Source organism: Halichoerus grypus, chromosome 4, assembly GCF_964656455.1.
Source record: "Halichoerus grypus chromosome 4, mHalGry1.hap1.1, whole genome shotgun sequence".
NCBI classification, from domain to species: domain Eukaryota; kingdom Metazoa; phylum Chordata; class Mammalia; order Carnivora; family Phocidae; genus Halichoerus; species Halichoerus grypus.
Genome location: NC_135715.1, coordinates 151,525,489 through 151,544,949, shown reverse-complemented (window position 1 = coordinate 151,544,949; position 19,461 = coordinate 151,525,489). Strand labels below are relative to the sequence as shown.

The 19,461-nt window shown below is 42.6% G+C and overlaps 1 protein-coding gene across 6 annotated transcripts in view; it reads right to left on the bottom strand.

Annotated features, from left to right (window-relative positions):
• Nucleotides 1–19,461, bottom strand: part of MYO1B (myosin IB) — a 179,081-nt gene that overhangs the window by 102,703 nt on the left and 56,917 nt on the right. The window lies entirely within an intron of this gene.

Below are 19,461 nucleotides of genomic sequence, written 5' to 3'. Positions count from 1 at the left end.
TTAATTTTTGGACTTTTTTTATTACAGTTTCTCTCCCTTGAGAGCAGGAATTATGACTCACCATCTCCATGCCTGACATATAGTATATGCTCAGAATAAATTTCTGTAATGAATCCTAACAGTCTTTTCTCCTGCTCATGCAAGAAATTGACAAAATTAATTTATGGCGTTTTCAAAGTCTGTGTTTGCTTACCAACTATTTATTAACAAAAAAAAAAAACCTAATAGAGGAGAAATCCAAAGAAATGTTACTGAAGTATGCATATGTAAGTGCACATTCGTATCTTTACAAGAAAGAGCTCCATGGATTTGAAATACTCAAAGAAGAAAGTTAAAGATGGATGGGATTCTACTTTACACTTGCTCGCTGAAATTCTTCATTTAGGTTATGTCTTAGCATTCAGCAATTCTCTCTAATGCTGGTCTGTATACATTCTATTTGAAGACACAGGCAAATGATCACCTAAAATCTTCTGCCTTAGAAAGGCAAAGTGCGATTATATTTGCACTAGTCCAGATCCTTGCTAGTTCCTAAACTAAGAGGCAGAAGTCATTTCCAGGACTGGCTGCTGAGAATAGCCTGCTCCTACCCTTCCTAGAAACCCACCTTATATGACCTCTCTTCTCCAAAAGAGTTTTACAGGCACTTTTCTAGGTTCCCCTTGAGCAAATTATCCTGTTTATCCTTAATTTCCTTGCAGAGTTTGGTAGTCACTAGCTACGGAGTGCCTACAATCCACCAGGAACTGGCCTGGCAGCAGAGGGTGTAAAAATGAAAATGAGGCTGTCTCTGCTCTCCAGACTCTCAAGTTCAAGCCTCTCCCTCCACCATGGCCTTTTAAGAGTCACACTCATCACAGACCCCTTCTGCCCCTCAAACAAAAAACCTCCGCCCTGGAAGAAGGCATGGAGTTAATGTCCTGCAATTTATGTTCCTCAGGACAGATTTTCTGCACCAAGAAAATCACTGGGACTTGCAGAGGTGGGGCACTCAACATTTTTGTCAGATGAATAAACCAATAAATCTTCAAAAACTCCTCACACATTAAATCTTCATAACTCAAATGGGTAAAAACACTGCCTACAAAGCCTGTGGCAATGGCCCTCTGCCCCTTTCCCTGGGCCTTTCTCACCCCTGAGATCTAGCATGCTACTGAATCCAACAGATTTAGTGACAGGTCCTAGAATCATGCCCAGTTACCCTCACTGGAGCTTTCTATATGCCAACAGTAGGCTTAGTGGCAGAGAAGGAAATCTACAGTATTTGGAACAAAGACGTGTTTCTCAGGAGGTTTCAGAACCATGAACATTTATCGGAGGAGGACTTCCCTGCAATCTATATAAAACAGTCATTCAGACAGGGAATGCTGATTCCTAAAATTACTTTCTGGTTCCTAACCTTAGTGCTAAGGTTTAAAAAAAGAAAACACACACATGTGCATGCACATATATAACTGCTCTCCCCTAGTGTGTGTATGTCAAAACCTTGCTGACGGAGAAAATACCTGAGTCTGCAATCGCTCCCCAGGTGGGTGATGGGCCTGAAGACTGGGACCATCCCCCTGCCCTACGCAATTGCCTAATCACCATCACAAACTAGTGCCAGTCTAGAGAATTTTCTATTTATCTTGTCCTATGGCCCACATCTCTACAGAGAGGAGGGGCCCATCGATTCAAACAAGTCTCGGTTGTTGTGTCAATTTTCATAAAATGATAACAGCCCCACCTATCACTCAGTAGGTTTAAAATTAAGGCTCTGGGGACGCCTGGGTGGCTCAGTTGGTTAAGCGTCTGCCTTGGGCTCAGGTCATGATCCCGGGGTCCTGGGATCGAGTCCCACATTGGGCTCCTTGCTCAGCAGGGGAGTCTGCTTCTCCCTCTGCCTGCCACTCCCCCTGATTGTGTGCTCGCTCTCTCTGACAAATAAATAAATTTTTAAAAATCACATAAATCCTTAAAAAAAAATTAAGGCTCTGTCTTTTCTTGACAACAGAAAGTGTATACTCTGGGACTCTTCCAGAGAATACAACCTCTAAATGTCTGCAGAACACCTTTAATTCAAAGCCCAGTTATGAGGAAACAGAAACCAAATAAAGAGAACATATAAAACTGTCACAGAAGTATCACCGGAAGGAGAAAGTGCAATCTCCCTGTTCCTTGCATTCCTGAATCAACTCAAACCACCAATAAGCTAGGCCCTTGTACTGGTGGTTCTTCACCTTGGATGCACGTTGGAGCACTTCAGGCGCTGATGCCTTGTTCCTCGGTGCCCCACAGCTCCACAGATTCTGGTTAAGTTCTGCAGTGGTCCTACTGAGCACCCCAGAATGACAACCACTGCCTTACGTGTCCTATGGACTTCCTCTTCCTCACCCATGCTCTGGGTGCTATGTCCTCTTTAGTGGCTTAGCTTAGCTTAGCTTCCAGGGAAGCAGCATAAGCAGCAGCTATATAAAATTCACCACCCTATTTTCTGCAGGGAAATTTTGAGAGGTGTTGTTCAAGATGACATTCTTCACATCCTCAGTCCCAGAAATTTCTTTTAAATCTAACTGGTAAGGAGAACTTTACTTCTCTTGAGCAAGTCAAGTGCTTTGATCTTATGTGCAAAAATAATTTTGTAACTGATCATATTTTCCTTTTGGTTTTCACTACCAGGAAATGAAAATCCAAGTTCAATAACCGTACAGGACATCATGGTATTAACCTTTGCTTGGGTCTCATTTACTTTGTTTCCTTTACTCTACTTTAAAAAAGCTAGTCATTTTATAATATTGGCTATAAATTAGTAAGCTGTCTCCTGTCAATTTTCAATGTGTGGGGGGGGGGGATATAATAACTAGCTCCTAGTCACATTCCTCACACATTTTTGAACTATAAAAAGCCAAATAATGCAATTAGTGTAACTAAAATCCATGTAAAAGGTAACAGCTCTTCTTTGGGTGTTTGTTTGGTGGGGGGAGATGATACATTGATGGATGGATAGATAAGTAGTTAGGTAGATAGACAGGTAGATACATCTGCTTCAAAATATATGAGCCCCCTTATAAGCATAACTAAGAAAGGCAATTTCTCAAAAATTTTTCAGTTATTCACTTAAAACTCTGACATTCAAAACTATTACAAGTCTTCAGTATCAAGCAGAATAAATTATAGCAACACTGAGTTGACAGAAACTTCAAAGGGCTTTTGCCCTGCCACGTGCTACGGAAACAGGAATTCTGAATGCATAACTGTTGACATGGATTTTGTATCTATTGAAATTATTTGCACATTCCTAATTTTGTGTTTTATCCCCTAATTCCCTCACCCAACCACCTCAAACTTCCTCAATTTTTCTGCAAAAATCCAATATTCTTCTCCTTTCTTGCAAATTCCAAGAGGACTCTTGCCTTATATGCTTTTGTGGAGATACTAAAAAGGAAGCATATGCTTATGAGAATCTATTGATCCATTCACTGAGATCTCCAATGTAAATAAACCAACTCTCAGCCACCGATAACTCAAAAACAGTTAAGACTTATTTCTTGAGAGTCGTCTCTAAAAAGAGAATTGGAAAATATTTGCCTTCTTTTTAATGCAAGTAAGGCCTCTCAGTTACATCTCCAAGTTACTAGAAGAATCTCTGTCACAAGTGACAGAGTTGACAATGAAGGGCAAAACCAAGCTTCATATCTAGATTTGTTAGTAATCTTTGATTACTCGAATGTAGACCATGACCTCTTGTTAAACTCCATAGAATGAAATGGCCCCACATACGCCCCATTAACTATTCTAGACAACTGAAGCAAACCTTTCATTCACTAATGTTAAAAACAATTTCTAATGATTTGTTTTCCTAAAATATACCATGCATTTCTCAAAAAAGAGAACCATATACCCAAAGAATTTTACATTTGAAAGGAACGCTAGAATTAAATATTTCCCATTCATAAATTCTTTGTTGACATCCACAACTCAAACACCACAAATAATTGTACTGACAGTGCAAGTTAATCTGTGAATATTTAGCTATAATATTCTCAAGATACACTCAAACCTCATACTTGAATAACTTTATTATTTTCCGTTCTCCATTATGAATATGTAAAGGAGTTGTTTCCTGTACTTTAAAATTATATTAGACCATTTGAAATTCCACTCTCCTCTCTTTTCCTTTGCTTGCAGCAGTCACTAAATATCAAGCTAAGACAAAGTCTTTACAATTTGGCTTCATCTTTTGAGATGAATTCCTGGAACATGAGATATTTTTTAACATGTGATTAAGGCTTATTGGATCTAGTTAAATGATATTACAGGATATTACAGACCATCTGCCATGGGCCAGCCGCTGTTATGGGCACCAGGAATACACTGAACATTCTACGGCATGAGGTGCAGGGGGAAGGCAGGCGATAAAGAAGATAAGTAAAGTACAGCTTGCCGGAAGGTGGTGAGAAGAGAAATAAAGCAGGCACGAGGAAGAGTGAGTGCCGGGACAGGGCAGAAAAGGGGAGCAGGCTGCGACCCTTAGAAAGGATACAATGAGAAGGTGACATTTGAGCAAAGACTTAAAGGAGGTGAGGAAGAAGGACATGTGGAGATGACAGATAGAGGCATACAGAGAAGGTCAGTAGATGACTGATAGACACGCACACGCACACGCACAGGTTGAGGGGCTAGGACATTCCAAGCAGAAAGAACAGTTAAGTACAAAGCTCCCAACATCCAAGTGTGCATCTGGCTTAACAGTTAAACAGAATCCTATTCCAATTATCCATGCCACTTTAGTGCTCTCTTTGATGCCTTCAAAGAGCTGGTTGGCAATGATTTTTAACCATACCTTTGGGTACACTGACCTACAAATATTAATAGTGACAATGAGCGGGACACTTAATTTGGCACTCTTGTACCATTCAAAGACAGTAGAAAATTTAGTCTATTCCCAAAAGGAGACACTGTATTGTAGGTAAAACACGATATGTACACATAAGATAACCCCCTTTTTAATAAATGCGTAGAGATATATAAACAGGAGCTTGCTTTTTATATTTAATAAAACAATTTACAAAAACAGGGATATTTTTCCAGATTAAGAGAATACAAGAAAAGTATATAAAGGATATACTTCAATTTTTTTGCAAGGGGCACCTGGGTGGCTCAGTTGTTCAGCGTCTGCCTTCGGCTCAGGTCATGATCCCAAGGTCCTGGAATCGAGCCCCGCACTGGGCTCCCTGCTCCGCGGGAAGCCTGCTTCTCCCTCTCCCACTCCCCCTGCTTGTGTTCCCTCTCTCGCTGTGTCTCTCTCTGTCAAATACATAAAATCTTTAAAAATATATATTTTTTTTGCAAGTACTTGATCAGGACCAAAATTAACAGGAGAATGACTGGTATAAATTTGGAAGTAAAATTCAGAAGCAACATATTATCTACATTATCTAAGATGAAAATATAGAGTGACATTATATTAGGGGTGAAAAGGTGGGTTTTGGTTTTCCCACCATGAAAATTAAGATTATTGCCTTAAAATTAAAATTTGTTGGTCAGAAATAATATCAAAATTCTTCTGTAATCATTTCTAAAATTTTAATACTTCTTCACCTTCCATCTTTGACTGCATCCATATTTGGAAAAAGAAATTAACTACAGTTGTCCTTAAGCACGGTTTAAACTCCCCAGTGTGGGGGAAATTCAGTTTTATTTATTCACCACCCATCTGGGAAGAGTTGAATCCAAAAACATTAACATTGCACTGGCTTCAATTTCAAAGCTGGTTAGAACCATTTTGCCACAATTCCCAACAGATGAATACGTAAATTAATATAGACGAGGTCAGCATTGAATTTTCTAAAACTCCCAGTAAACATATTGGTTCCAAGAAAATCAATAATATGGGAGTTGCACCAAAGAGAGACATATTGCTACAAATTATCAAAGCACTTAAACACATCTTCAAATATTCACATATTAACTACTCCTGCAAACAAGAACAATGAAATGTGACACGACTAAAAACCTTTGTTCATAATAAACCAGTAAGCAACTAGCCTCTATGCCAAACAGCAATGTGAAGAAAAAAAGGAACAACAGGAACATGAAAAATGAGTGAACAGTTGTACTTTGTTTTAAAAAAAAGATTTTATTTATTTATTTGAGAGAGAGAGAGAGCACGCACGAGTGGGGAGGAGGGGTAAAGGGAGAGGGAGAAGCAGATGCAGGGCTCCATTCCAGGACCCAAAGATCATGACCTGAGCTGAAAGGCAGATGCTTAAGGGACTGAGCCACCCAGGCACCCCGGACAGTTTTACTTTTATAATTTAAAATGCGTTCACCCCACAATGAGTGTAGAGATAACTTAAAAAGTAAATAAAAATTAAAGATTAAAAAAAAGAGAAAAAATCTTTAATAAAATTAAAATGCATTCAAATAAGATTAAAGTGGAAATGTGAAAACGCACCGTGATTACAGTCATGACGAGGAAAAAATATTTGAAAGTACTTTAAGAGGACCTGTTTTCTTTCGAAATTATATTACTGACCTCGTGTTTAAATTCACGCAGAGGCGTACTTTACACAGTACCGAGGATCCCAGCAAACAGGAAGCCCTGCAACATATTTACTAAATCCCAGCACTTATTCCCCTCCCCAGGCACACAGGGGAAGCATGTATTTCCCAGCTGCCTCTGCAGTTAGGTTGAGCTCATGTGACCACACACCGACCAGAGAATAAGGCCTGACCATGCTCTCTCTTCACCTACCACAGCAAACCCTAAAAGCCACGTGTTGTAGCTATTACAATTACGAGATAGAAGCAGGCTGGGCATGTGTCACCACTTGGGGGAGAGCCTCTGAGGAAATCCATCTGATCCTCATCAGACTGTACCATTGGTGAGAAACAAAACTTCATGTGTCGTATCTTGAGATGTAAAGGTTTGTTACCCAAGCATAACCTACCTTTGTCAGCCTATAATTCTGATTTTTTACTTGGACAGCCAGAAATGTTGTTAGCAACCAGCACAGAATTGCCAAAGGTTAAAAATAAGTATTTCCTGAGTACTTAATATGTCCCAAACACTAGGCCTCCAAAGTGAGGTCTGGGACCAGGGCATGCTCAAGATGAACCACTGGAGTATGGATATAAAATATGAGAACTTCTATCTTTATGTCTTTATTCATCTTTTTCCCCCCATACTTGTGTATGTTTTATAAGGTACATAGTACAGTGGTATTACATGAAGTTAACTATATATAAGCAAACATACTGGATGGATTTTAAGACCACGATCTTAAGGGAACAAAAAGACTACAATGTATAGTCTCTGTTCAAAAGATGCTTCCTCTTGCATAAATCCAATCCATAAGTAGGAAACAATTAATGAAATATATAAGATAGCACACAATACCCTGCCATACAATCGTGACATAATGCATGCTATGGAAAAGATGTGTTAGGGTCCTAAAGAGACATTTTAGGAAGAAGCTTCAAAATGCAGATGTACGCCTCCTACATCTCGAAAGATGAGAAGCACGTGAAGATGTGGAGAAGTGTGGAGTGAGGGGTAACAAAATGCAAGGCCAGGGTGAACGGAGAGAAGGAGAAATGAAAGAAAGAGTGGAGCAGGCAAGAAGAGGCCAAGTGAAAGAGAGCTCACAACCGACTGGTCACCAGCTACCATGCACTCCAACTCCACTTCTCCATTTCCACAGCCAAAATGTTCACATGGGACTGATTTTAACTGTAAAAGTCCTATTCAAGATCCATGCCAGACATATGCAAGCCCCAAAGAAAAGTTAAAGTCCCTACATATAAAAAAATGACAGGGATTTTCAAGTTTTCAGATTCCTTTATGCCCCCTTAACTGTGCCTACAAGGCAAAGAATGACATTCACAATCACAGACACAATACCACGATGGTGAAAATTATGTCACATTATGAAAAGGAAGCAAATATGCAAAGCATTACGTAGCGTTTTCTATTTGTTTTAGGAACAATGCCCAACAAACACCGGTACACATCTCCACACTTCCTCCTTCCTTATAGCCCCCGTCCAGGTAATGAGTAACCAGCTGGCAATGACTCACCCACATCACGTAGTCTTAAATAGCCACACGTGTTCATTGTGCAAGTTAGGTCTTAACATCTTGATACTTCAGGAATATCTTTTTTTTTTTAAGATTTTATTTATTTATTTGACAGAGAGACAGCGAGAGAGGGAACACAAGAAGGGGGAGTGGGAGAGGGAGAAGCAGGCTTCCCGCGGAACAGGGAGCCCGATGCAGGGCTCGATCCCAGGACCCTGGGATCATGACCTGAGCTGAAGGCAGACACTTAGCGACTGAGCCACCCAGGCACCCCAGGAACACCTTTAATACATTTCTGTGACCTCTGAGGGGGTTCTGCCATTTTCAACGTCATTCCTGGTTTTTATCCGTAATGTTATTCACATGAGCAAATTATGTATCAGCCTCTCTTCTTAATAATGGCCAAGGTAATTATAAATATAGACGGAAGTGGCAGCAACACTGTAGGACGGAATGCGAGGGAGGGTACATGAGTATGAGAATGTCTTTTGAAAGCAATCAAAGCAGTAGTTTAAAAACAAGCAATACCTAAAGAAACATCCAAGAGCCCTAGAGATGTGTACTTCATGAAAATAGAATATGAAAGAGGGAATGGACCCCTCTGATGGCGATCTAAGGTCTTAAGTAGGCAACCTAAAGCACATGCCTGCATGCATTTCCCAAAGGAAACCAGCCAAATCCTCCCTCCCTCCAGGTGCTTTCTCATTTTTTGCTGTTGAGGTGGACTGAAGGAAAAAGATTAGTAGAAAACGTATACATTCTAATTTATTCCTCTATCGCTAATTTTTTTTTTTAATTAGGCTAAACCGTCTATAAGGCTTAGGATGTTCTTAATGTAACTGAGGGTATAATTTTCAGACCTCAAGCTGAACACCCATGCATCCAGACACCGAACACTATCCTAAGGGAAGGGCTTCATATCCAAAGGAGTGTGCATCCTTTGCAGAAGTCAATAATGGCCCCAAATCAGTATATTGATTTTGATCATATTACATGTTCCTCCTCCTGAATAACTTGATTCATCACCAATAGCAACCAGAGGTTTTGTCATAAAACATAATGAATTAACATCCGTTTCCACTTATAAGTCATTTCAACATTCAGTCATTCACCACTCATTCATTAAAACATTGCATTTATACACATACATATTTAGGCATATTTAACAAGTCTGAAATTTTTTTCCAGTTGGTGACTGAAAATGCAAGATGACAATTTTTCCACACAAAAAAGCTTGTAATTTTAAGGGCCACCCTCACCTCAAACTCTCCTCCTATTACTTTGTAGTAACCTTCATAATCCTTCAATCCTCCCAAGAATTCAAGTAGACTGGTATCAGAATGTTTTATTTAGAAAATGAAAAAAAGTTCTACATGTAGCTATCACCTCAACTCAAACGCCTTTTCCCCCATCCTCAGATTCCCGGTTCCCTACGCCACAGCCCCAACGGGCCTCTGGCTTTATCTTCTCCATAGCTAGTTACTACACCATAACAGCTACCTGTTTCTACAAGTCCTTCCGAAACACTCAACACAGGTGGGGCCTTCAGAATCCCTGAACACCCACCAATTTTTCTGTACTCCCAACTTATTCTCTGTCATTGCAAGTATGCTATTATATTAAAATGACCCATTTATCTAGCCATTCCCTCCTCCCTCCAACTAGCCTGGAAAATTCTTGAAGACAAAGGCCATGCGGTGTCTTTTACACACAGCTTCTGCGCACAAGTAGTAGGCCCCCAAATTCATTCATCCATCCACTCACCCAACAAATATTTATGGAGTGGCTGCTCTTTGCCAGGCATTATTCCAACTGCTGTGGATACATGGATATGCAAAATAAACAAAGCCCCTGCTCTCATGGAGATGGCATTCCAGGACAGGAGACAAATAACAAAGACATCAATGAATGAACACCTAGAGAAATGTCAGATAACGATTAACAAGGAAGAGTAAAATAGTCTAAGGGGATGATGCATGACTGGGGCAGGGTCTGCTATTTTAGGCAGTGTCAACAATTAAGACATTTCCTGGGGCGCCTGGGTGGCTCAGTCAGTTAAACATCAGCCTTTGGCTCAGGTCATGATCCCAGGGTCCTGGGATCGAGCCCCACGTCGGGCTCCCTGCTCAGCAGAGAGCCTGCTTCCTCTCTGCCTCGGCCCCTCCCCCTGCTTGTGCGCACTCTCCCTCTCTCTCTCAAATAAATAAATAAAATCTTTTTTTTTTTTTTTTAAAGACATTCCTAACTGGATTGGGAGAACAAATCAACCCCTAGATGCGAGAGGAGTAATGCAGCATCTGGCATGCTAGAGGAGCTGCTGGGGGACCAGTGTGAGAGCAGCAAGCAGGTGGGAGGTCATATATGCAGTCAGCTGGTCAGTGCCTACACCAAGAGGAGCCCTGCAGGACACATGGGAGCCACTACAGGTTCCTGAGCAGCAAAGAAAAACAATATGATGGGCATCCTCAAGAAAAATCACTTTAGCTAGTAGCTGTAACATTCGTGGAGGAAAGACGGCTAGGGGGTGAGCTGTGGGAGGAGGAGACAACAGTAGAAGTGAGGTAAAGGGACCAGTTAGGAAGCTCCTCCAATAAACTAAGCAACACAGGATGGCGGCAATGGAGGTGGTAAGACTGGGTTTATCAAGGGAAAGTCAACATGACCTGATGATCGGTTGAATGTGGGGTGCAAGAGAAAAGAAAGAAAGGGTGTGGCCTGAGCAGCCGAAGACGGTGCTGCCACAGGCTGGGATGGGAACGAGGAGAGGGAGCAGGGCAGTCTGAAGTCTGGTTTGACACATGCAACTGAACTTCCAGATGTCCCTTGGACAGCCAAGGAGATACGGAAGAGGTGAATGTAGCTAACGGCTAGGAGCCCAGGGAAGTCCTGCTAGAGACCTAATTCTGGATGCAGCAGCACCTTGAGGGTTAATATTTAAAGCCCACGTGGGCTCCTGGAACTAACGCCCACAAAGGCAAAAGTAAAGGCCCAGAACCAGGCCCTCGGAGGCACCAACATTCAGAGGTAGGAGAAGAGGCGCATCCAGCGGAGGCCAGAGATGGAGCAGCCCGTGGGCTAGGGGAAAACAGGAAGGTGTGGAGGCCAGAAGGCCAAATTCTAAGAAAGGGTTTTGCGAAGGAACTGGTGATACTGTCAAATATTACTGATAATTAAAGGAAGAGAAGGGCTCAAAACTGACAGCTGGGTGTGACAACATGGAGGTCACAGGTGATCTTGTCATTGAGTGAGGAGATAAAAGTCCAACACAAAAGGGTATGCAACTTTTTCAGAGTTTTGTAATCGAGGTAAACAAATGGTGTGATAGCTAGGAGACATGGAATCACAAGGAACAGTACAGCACGTATGTGGGTGGGAATGGATGCGGGAGAAGAAGAGTTGAGAATACAGTGGAGAAGGGGGATAATGGCAGAGTGAGATCCTTCAGGACTACAGGAAGGGCTGGATGGGACCCAGGGCCCATGTGGAGGGGGTGCCTACTACAAGGGGAGCTAACAGTCAGGTCTGGATGACATTCTGTTTATTGAACTGAACTGGTGAACTACCCTTAAGACAGTTCTGGAAAAAAGGAGGCCCACTAATTCCAGTTTCCAGGGCACCATACAGAAACTCCGGCATTAACTTGGTTTCAGGAAGCTAACACTCAAGAATGAAGTAGGCACATGTCCACATCTGTGGTATAAGAAATGTAGTGGGTCTCTGTGTCTGATTCCTAACACAGAGCTCCTGAAACCTTGGAATTTCCTGAGTAATAGGAATGTTTTTTTTGTTATTCGTAACAAGTGCCTTTCATACACACCTGAGTTTTTGCTAATGAGGTGACTCACGGTGGGACCCCTGCATAGTTTCAGGATGAGGGCTGGTCACCAGAAAGACCAAAGGCATGATTAAAGGGTGGGAACTTTCAGTCCCGTCTCCCCACCTCCAGGAAGGGAAGGAGGAGCTTCAGAGTGGATTATAAAAACTTTTGAACAAGGAATTTGGGGAGCTGATGGCGAAAGCAGCAGTGGGTTGATGAGCTGGCATGCCCAGACAGGGCATGGAGACTGTGCGCACCCCCCCCCACTTTGCCCTATGCGTTGCTTCCATTTGGTTGTTCCTGAGTTGTAGCCTTTATAATAAATCAACAGATGGAAATAAAGTGTTTTCTGAGTTCTAGGAGTCATGCTAGCACATTACTGAACCTGAGCAAGATCGTGGAAACACCCAAATTTGTAATCAACTGGGTAGAAGTGTGGGAAACCTGGGTACTCTGCTCCCAGCAGGCATCCAAAGCAGGGCTGTCTTGTGGGAAATCTACACTAACTCTGGGTAGTGTCAGAATTGAAGAGAATCATTAGACTGGTGTCAGAGAATTAGCTGGTGTTAGAAAAAAACAAACATTTGGTGTCAGAAAACGTACAATATCTGCTCTTGGGCCATGGAGGTTGAAAAGAAACAAGAGATCAGGGACATGGAAAATGATGGCAGGAGGGAATGTCTCAATGTTGACATCTTAAGCAATCAGGTTTGAGGAATAAAAAAACAAGACTAAAAAAAAAACAAAAAACAAAACCTGTACTCTCTTAGTAATATACACATGTAGGGGTGCCTGGGAGGATCGGTGGGTTGAGCACCTGACTCTTGATTTCGGCTCAGGTCGTGATCTCGGGGTCATGGGATGGAACCCTGCACAGGGCTCTGCGCTCAGTGGGGAGTCTGCTTGAGATTCTCTCTCTCCCTCTGCCCCTCCCCTGCCCCGCCCCTGTGCATGCATGCGCATGCTCTCTCTAATAAATAAATAAATCTTAAAAATAAATAGGTAGGTAAATAAATAAGTAAATAAATAAATAAATAAATGTATACACATCTACCCAAGGACCCTGAATGCAGAAAACACGGGGGTGGGGAGTTAGCACACAACAAAGCTGGTCTATCTGCTTCCCAAATCTTAATCACCTGATGAGGAAGTTCAGATCAAAGCAACACAGAGCGAGCAAGTTATGAGGCCTGGACAACTGGACACGAACAAATTATTACCTTAAAAATAAAACAGCTACATGGTGAGTTCATACATCAATGAGGAATTCAAATTTTACCTAAAACCTTTCAGAAGCACTATTATAAAAACAGTAAATGCTATGTGACTGAGCATGAGCAGGAAGAATCCAATATTGGGAATGTGTGCCTCGATATGCATCCTCTTCCCTAAGTCCACACAGGCCACTGTGCCCCCACCCTGGGAATCAGGGGACACGAGAGTGGCAGAGAGGAAGCCCAGCCACTCCCCGGAGCATCTGTCACAATCTAAAACATCCTTTATTTTATTTACTTCTCTGGCTTACTGTCTCTCTCCCTTCTAGAACAGAAGCCCAAAGGGGCTGAGATTTTGCACAGCACCTGAAGAGCTCGCACTTGGCGCGCGGCAAGCACTCAAGTAGCAAACACTGACCGACGGAACCAACACCGCTTCCTCGGATGCGAAAATTATTTCCTGGGCCTAGAATCCTGTTCCTTATCTATATGGCAGATTCATCATACAAGACTCCCGCTGTCCTTGTTAACTGCAGACTGGATCAGGACTAGTATTTGCTGATCCCTGTCTTCTAGCTCCTCAGGCAGGACCGCACACCTTTTCCCGACATGCCCAAGCACCTTACCCACTGGGGGCCCAAACTCAGACACCTCTGGGAATGCAAGGGGCACTATCGATAATTACGAGGATTCAACAGGAATGCCAGGTTGTCTGGGGCAAATTATAACATGTGCTCTTTCTATATCTCCCACCCTTTTTTTTCTTTAAGTTTTTTTTTTTTTTAAAGATTTTATTTATTTATTTGAAAGAGAAAGCACGAGAGGGAAGAGGGTCAGAGGGAGAAGCAGACTCCCTGCTGAGCAGGGAGCCCAATGTGGGACTTGATCCCGGGACTCCAGGATCATGACCTGAGCCGAAGGCAGTCGCTTAACCAACTGAGCCACCCAGGCGCCCCAAGAAGTTTTTTTTTTTTAAGAGAGAGCAGGGGAGAGGGAGAGGATTTTTTTTCTTAAGATTTTATTTAGATTAAGATTTATTTGAGAGAGGGGTGCCTGGGTGGCTCTGCCTTCGGCTCAGGTCATGATCCCAGGGTCCTGGGATCGAGCCTGGCATCAGGCTCCCCGCTCGGCGGGAAGCCTGCTTCTCCCTCCATCACTCTCCCTGCTTGTGCTCCTGCTCTTGCTATTTCTCTCTCTGTCAAATAAATAAATAAAATCTTTAAAAAAAAAAAAAAGATTTATTTGAGAAAGAGGGTGAGTGTGAGAGAGAGCACAAGCTTGGGGGAGAGGCAGAGGGAGAGGGAAAAGCAGTCTCCCTGCTGAGCAGGGAGCCCAACGCAGGACTCAATCCCAGGACCCTGAGATCATGACCTGAATCGAAATCAAGAGTCAGGTGCTCAACCAACTGAGCCACCCAGGTGCCACACTGTATCTCCCACCTTTTTCATGGAAGTTCTCTCCCTTCTGTAGTTATTTATTGGTCTCCTCCCATAGCAGGCTGTGCATCCTTAAGGACAAATTTGCATTGTATCCACAGGACCTCACACATATTGTGGATGCTTAGTAAAGCTAATTGAATGAATGAACAATCACTTCCATGTAGGGATCTGGGATCCCGGAGACAGGCTGGAGCTGGGAAGGAAGCACATCTTGGACAATGCAGGCAGCATCAAGTCCCCTCCCGAGCCTGGGACACCAGGGCCTATTCCCCCTTGTATGGATTTCTGTCCTAGGACAGTCCCAGGACACACTCCTGCTTCTCCAGTCTCCTAAGTCTGGGACCCTACATGATTTACCGAACTGTTTCCATTATCTCTGGCTTTCTCTGGCTTTGTTAACTGCAGACTGGATCAGGACTAGTATTTGCTGATCCCTGTTTAGACAAACTCCCACACAGCTCCCTTTGCCCTAGCTACCCTGTCCTACTGCCAAACAAGTCCCAGCAACAGACCTTGGCCATCCTTCTTATTTCAACAACAGAAGGGGTGCCTCTTTGACCCTAAACACTAGATAGGGCTCCCCACATGGGCTCCAACTATAGCTCTCTTTGTTGGGGATGAAGTGTTAGGTTAATCATTTTCCAGGCTGAGGCCTCAGTGCCACTCCTTTGGATGAAATGGATCTCTCCTAGAATGTTGTAGACTTTCTCAGGGCCTGTCAAAGATCTGTAACATTCCGGCAGGAATCTGTTAGCTGAGAACCAAAGTTTTCCCTTTAAGATGGTATCACTGAAATAACTATGTATGCTGGTATGAATGTGTGCTTGGCACTGCAAACAGACTTTTCAAAATAAACTTCCAAGTCTGAGATGTGCATTTTGTGAGACGTGAAATAAATTTTCATTAGAGGTGCGTCTGGGTGGCTCATTTGGTTAAGCGACTGCCTTTGGTTCAGGTCATGATCGCAGGATCCTGGGATCAAGTCCCACATTGGGCTCCCCTGCTCTACAGGGAGGCTGCTTCTCCTTCTCCCTCTGCTACTCCCCCTGCTCGCTCTCTCTCTCTCTCTCTGTCAAATAAATAAAATCTTTAAAAAATTTTAAAAAAAAAAATGGTTCATAATCTGAAAGACAAATTAGCTGAGGTATCTTTCTGCCAAGAATATATACTCAGTAAAACGATAAAATGAGAATAAAAGCTTGAGAGTAAAAGGCAGTAAGTTCAGTACAAGGAGCTTTGCAAAAGCTGGATATGTGCTAGGCCCACAAATGTTTCTTCTCACCGCACGGCCTAGGGAAGCCTTCAACTTAATGGCCGTCCTTCACCGCCACATCGCCACTGCCCAACTACAATCAAACTCTCTACTCCCCCTCCTCCTCTAGTAGTCCCTCTAAATCAACAAGTTTTCTAGTCCGTGGTTGTCCAGAATCAAACAAATATCTGCCAAGACTGAAAGCAAACACAGGACTGCCTTCTGCTTATTTTGACTCATGAGAGTCATGCAGAAAGATGAAAGGCAATTTCAACTATTTTCAAGACCGTGTCATTCCAATAGGAAATGTTAGCTTAAGGAGTCTACACCAGAACTCACAACAGAGTGTGGACTCTGTCCTGCACAAGTCACTCGTCCAGGTCAGAGGCCTACACAGATGCAAAACCTTGCAGACCACAACCTATCAGCTCCTGACTCAAACCACACAAGAGGACAGGGATCAACGGTGCTTTCTAAGATTAACTATCGACATTCACTTTGTCTTCCACAAAAGCTTCCCTCCCTTTGCTCTATCCTTCTCCCTCCTAACTGATGGTTGGAACAATCTTGGTTTGTGTAAACTTAAGTTAGGAGAAGACATGTCTCCATCAAGAAGACAGGAATTTTATCTGCTCTGTTCACAACCGCATCCCGGTGCCCAACAGACAGCGTGGAACATGGTGAGGGCTCAATAAATATTTGCTCAGTTAATGAGTATCTCTTCCAAAGCAGGAAGCAGAAAAAACGCTAGGTGGGAAAGCACAAAATCTGATTCTGCAAGTGAGTTTTGGAGAGGTACAGAATCAGTTAGAGACTCAGTTATTCCAAAAACTGAAATGAGAGCAATACTACAAAAGTCTCAGCAACATAACATCAGCTAACTTTCTCTCTCTCTTTCTCCTTAAGAAAGCACTTTCACGGGGCACCTGGGTGGCTCAGTTGGTTAAGCGACTGCCTTCAGCTCAGGTCATGATCCTGGAGTCCCGGGATCGAGTCCCGCATCGGGCTCCCTGCTCAGCGGGGGGTCTGCTTCTCCCTCTGACCCTCCCCCCTCTCATGTGCTCTCTCTCTCTCTCAAATAAATAAATAAAATCTTAAAAAAAAAAAAAAAAGAAAGAAAGCACTTTCACACTCTGTTATACAAACAACCTCTATGAGAATTCAGGGTCTAACTGTCTTAAGAGTTCTCAATTCTGGACTTCACAGAATTCCAACTCTGCTGTAGAGAAAAATACTGATATTATAAAAGGGAGAACATCCGGATCTTCTGTCCTGGACTTTTCTCCTAAGTTCTGGACACCCACAGCAGTAGTACATTTTGAGATATAGTTAGAAATATTCTTTATAACATTTATCTGGTTTACCTTCGAGTAAAATGATAACGGGAGTAACAAAGACGTAGAATACACAAGCCTTCCAGCAACGTCACACTACGGGCAATGGCAGGTGGTCCTGCAAAATCAATCTGGCCCAGAATTAGGGACCAAAAGTTCCCTAGTGACAGAGGGCTCATGTCTGGGACACTGACACGAGCACTGTCCAAATCCTCCCATTAATTACTTTCTCATTTTTTAGGTGAGAATAGCAAAATTTTTCGAAGCCTCAAGCCATTTTCCTCAGTTTTTAAAACTTGTTGCAGGGTTTTTCATTTACTAAGAGAGAAGACTGCTTGCTTCAAATGGTGCTCGTAATGCCTAATGTAATATGGCTACCACATTCTATCCTAAGCTAAAGACACATTTCAGCTTGCTCTTGGGCTGTGACCAGCCGGAGGGGATGCTGGTAGGGGTTACAACACACTCTTCCTTCTACGTTGCCATGTTCCCTTGGCTAGACTCTTCATCAGACGGTAAAAGTGCTCTAGATCATGAATAAATGGAACCTGAACACTCAGGATTGAAGAGTACCATAAAAATAGTACTAAATATTGGCTTACATTTTTTATAAGAATGAGAAGAAATTCTCATTATACTCCACGAAATTCTGAATAAACACTGCAAATATCCTACTAAGAACGGTTTGATTTCATTAAACTACCAGAGATGAGATAACACAGGTAAAATGAAATGAAAAATGATTTAAAACCTCTTTTGGTCTACAGTCACTGAGCTCTTAAGAGAAAAGCCATGAAAGAGCCACAGACATATGCAAGGAAAGGATCCTGACCTCTAGAAGTTGCCATCTCATTAAAGAGGATGACACACAAGGAGGGGTTCCTTTAACTCAGAGGGAGAAGTCACTTGTGTATTGAGCTTTCAGACAGCCCCGAGGAGACTGGCCAGGTTTTAACAGTAGACAGGGTATGCAGTAGGAGTGGAAAGAAGAAGACGTAAAAAGCTGGGACTCAAAAGGAAGTTCCATGAAGGAGCTTGGTGTGTGGGCCTGGAAAGGTGCGCCGAGGCTGGACTGCACAGAGCTTGAACACCAAGCCACGAAACTTGGAGTTCACTCAAACATAATAGGGAGCCCATGAAGGTTTCTGGGAAGGGAAGTAGCATGCTCTGATTTTAGGAAGATCCACAGGATAATAATAAACTGTATCTAGTGCTGCAAGGTCAAAAAGCAATCACCCAACAAAAGGCCAGTGGATTTGGTAAATAAAATATCAGGTGGATTGTCATGGTGCTATTCTAACTGAGTGGAGGGAAACTAAGTAGTTTAATTATTTTCCTCATCTCTTCCCTATCATTCTTTCCTATCTATGCGGTTGGGTGATCTGAGGTACTTCTCCATGAATACAGTTCTTGAGTTATCTGAAGGTACTAAGTCCTCACCGGGATACATAAAAAAAAAAATTCCTAATGTGCAAAGAACCTTAGAATCACATTGGAGAGGCACTCTTTACACAATGAGAAAGGCAAACGGTGTCATCTAAGCTGCCCCATGGAGCCCTCCTTTTTCTGGACATGACCCCCAGGGATACCACGCTCAAGGTGTGGCTCCAAACACAGAGGGGGGAGGAGTTCAGAGAAGAAGGGAGCAGGAGAAGAGGTATGCCAGCAGAGAATACCTTTGAAAGGGAATATAGGTACAAAACCACTGTTTATTCTCATTTTACTCATTTATACACGGCCACTATCTCAAAGTCACATACCTACATGAAATGTAAATATTTTTCAATGATCTGAAATTTAAAGAAAGATAATTTCTGGACACCTTCAAAAATACATGAGCTAGAAGAGAAGTACCTGGATATTTTTGAAGACTAACAGTCAATACCAGGTCAAATTAAATTCCAAATGTCATCTGGGGTAAATTAATTGGCAAAATTTTCAAAGTATACGTGGTCTGAGCAGCTGTTTAAGTTTTTTATTCAAACTGGGATCAAGTTCTTAAAAGACTTACCGTTAGAATACATCAAAAGCCTAAAGTCATCTATCTTATTATACTGCAAAATTCCTATTTGAGAATGTCGGACTAGGTTTTAGTAAGAAACCTAGCTAGCACGAACCCCATTTCAGACACTATCAAAGTTGGACATTCACAAAGAATGATGCAGGGAAAATGCTTTAAAGGAAGTGGAGGGGCGCCTGGGTGATGCAGTCGGTTAAGCATCCGACTCTTGGTTTCGGCTCAGGTGGGGATCTCAGGGTCATGAGATTGAGCATCGGGCTCCATGGTCAGCATGGAGTCTGCTTGAGATTCTCTCTCCATCTCCTTCTAACCCTCCCGCTCGAG